The 2,941-nt window shown below is 36.1% G+C and overlaps 1 long non-coding RNA gene across 1 annotated transcript; it reads left to right on the forward strand.

Annotated features, from left to right (window-relative positions):
- The first annotated feature begins 414 nt into the window (after positions 1-414).
- LOC130956091 (uncharacterized) lies at positions 415-2,407 on the forward strand. The gene is made up of 3 exons (XR_009077000.1): positions 415-1,401; positions 1,868-1,949; positions 2,053-2,407. It is a non-coding gene; the product is annotated as an uncharacterized LOC130956091 (long non-coding RNA).
- The last annotated feature ends 534 nt before the right edge of the window (positions 2,408-2,941 follow it).

Consider the following 2,941-nt stretch of genomic DNA (forward strand, 5'->3'; position numbering starts at 1 on the left):
TGAAGTTGTTACTGGTTCTGCACTTTGAAACTTGAAAGGGCAGTGTATGAAAATTGATGGTTGATTGTTCGGGAACTCAGAAGACATTTCAGTAATTGAATGCAAGGAGGGTAGAGTTGGAACTACAATGCAAAATGAAATATAGTATAAGAAAATTAAGAAAATTTTTTATATACACTCTAGATGAGTAGATGCCAAAGAAAATTTTTTGTCTCTGTTAATTTATTATAGTAAAATGATAGAAATTTATAGTATGCTACTTATAAATAGACCAAATTATTCCGCTCTTATATACGCATGCACGGAGAGTGTATATATAGTATAGGAAAATTATCAGATATTCCAAGTACTTTCGGAATATGGCTGTTCCAAGGAGCAAAAGGTTTTCATGTTAATTTTGTCGTTTAGTAACCTTTTGAAAGACCCAAAAATCCTCCAAATTAGACAGTAAATGACATAAATGAGCAGCTATAAATGGTCCGCTACACTAGGGTTGTTGGCTTTCAATGTGAACTGACTTAGTTGTTTACCCTCTAAAATGTACTTTGTGTGCTTCCATTTTAACGTTGGAGCTTTCTTCGGTGGGGAGAGAATAATCTGGACTTTGAAGGACCAGGTTATAAACTCAAATAATCAAAAATACATAGGTTGGTTCACAAATAAAACAAAGTAATGGTTGGGAGGAATTTGAAAACGGTTTAGAATTTCTTATTACAAAAAAGCACCAAAATCTATTATTAGGTAGGCTTAAGTTGGATTGGAGTCACTGGTAAGCTTCGTTTGGAACCATAGAAGGAGACGGCGCACCACGGTGGAGGAGATCGAGTGATTGAACTCCAAAATCCTAATCAGAATTTTTCGATTCCAATGGAGGAGAAACACCGCCGATGCCGCATCTCCAACTCCTTCCACCACCACCGACTCACCCGCATCTGAGCCTACCTCAACGTGCCACCGTGCCGGAGCTCTGAAGCGCAAGGCCAGCTCCCTCTCACTATAGCGCGTCAAATGCACGCGGTGGCATTGCTGCGTCGTCTTCCCCAGCAAGTTCTGCTTTTGCTCCGGCGGATGTGAAGCACTCAGAGCACAGTTTGGGCGTGGACTCAGTGCCGCTGGCTGAGGAGATCTGAGAGAAGAGCAAAACAGAGAGATTCAGAAAGGATAGAGAGCTCGCCTCGCCGTCGTCGTTGCCGTCGCCACCACAGTTCATCGCCTCTCCAGATCTGGTCGCAACACCCAAGCCTCTGAGGATGTTCCATTACGATCTCCTCAACGAGACACAGAACAAGCTCGATTACATCCTCTCTCTCTCTCTCACTGTCGAGAACTTCCTCGGGCGCCGCCTCCATATTCTCGTCTTCAAGTCCGGCATGGCCAAGTCCATCCATCAGTGCATATTAGGTCTTTTTACATCTTTTCACATTTTTCCTCAATTTAGAGTTTTTAAATTCCAAAATTTCTATCACTCATGTTTCTCTGTTTTTTTGTGCTTATTTTAAAGTTTAGAATCTAATTTCTTAAACATTCAAGTAGCTCAAAATTATAGTCTGATCTCTTCGTTGGTTTGAAATTATTTGGTGGTAATTGCACTGTCTTTAATTTTGCGATCAAGAATGGCTTTAAAAACTTGATATCCTCATATACATTTTGGAAGAAAGCAATGAGGTTCTCTGTTGAAGTTTTACTGCCTTGAAAGCTTTTTTTATTGTTATTTGCATCACTTTGAAGTGTTGAAATGGACCCTTTGTTGAAGGTAGTATATATATATATACTTCACTTGCAAACCTACCCATGTAAATTTGATTGAGACAAATTTCCAACTCCATTCTCTATTTCCAAATTTGATTGAGACAAATTTTGCAAACAGGGCATAGAAGAAGCTCTCAACTGTTGGATTGTGGGAGAGTAAAAAGAAAGCCTCGGTGGAGGCACAACTCAAGATAATTGAGGTCATCAACTTTTCTAACTATACATAGATTATCATTTGCAAAGAGAATATTTTTTAAATTTCAACTAACACATGACCTTACCAAAAAAAAATTATTTTAACAGGAAAACTTGAAAAGAAAGAAAGCAGAATATGCAGAAAATATGAAGAATAAGATAGCTGATATTCATAGGTCAGCAGAAGAGAAAAAGGCAATGGTTGAAGCTCAAAAGAAGGAAGAGTTTATCGAGTTAGAGAAAACAGCTGCAAAATTTTGTAGTAGTGGTCCTACACCAGCCAAATTCTTTGCATGTTTTAAAAGCATAAGTTTTCTTCTTTTTTTTTTTTCTATTTAGCTAACTACAAAAAGATCAGAACATCATTGGTGTGGTTATTACTTGTTAATATTCATTTAAAAATTTGCTTTGAAGTGTTGTATTTTTCTCTTGGTGTATATACTATTATATCATTGATATGAACAAGGAGATAAGTGAAGCAATTGTCTTCACTATGTATGCTTTGTTTTATATATATATATATAAATAAGTGAAGCAATTGTCTTCATCATGGTCGGAAGATAAAAGTAATTTTAACAATTAGATATGAGATAACTCCTAACCAAAAATTTAATCTTGATTTCAATTGCACCAATTTGAGTATCATGATAAATTCATAAGCTATTGTCTATCTCTGCATTAGTTTATTTTAAGTGTGCAACTAGATGATTTCCAGTAAAATAGTATTTGTTAATTAATGTTAATGTGATTATTGTCTTATATAATAATTGCTTCATAAGATATTGATATTTGTGTAATTCTAATGAGTGGTCTATGGGTTGATAATGAGATACATCCTCTGTATTATGATTGAGGGGTGATGATAATGAGATATATTCCCTGCGTTATGATTGAGGGGTTATGATTCAGTTCTAATTCGTTATTTAATCTGTAATTTCATTGGTGAGAGGTACACACTCATCTTTGTACACAATTACATTGAGGTGGAAGTCACCTA

This window comes from Arachis stenosperma, chromosome 10, assembly GCF_014773155.1.
Source record: "Arachis stenosperma cultivar V10309 chromosome 10, arast.V10309.gnm1.PFL2, whole genome shotgun sequence".
NCBI lineage: Eukaryota > Viridiplantae > Streptophyta > Magnoliopsida > Fabales > Fabaceae > Arachis > Arachis stenosperma.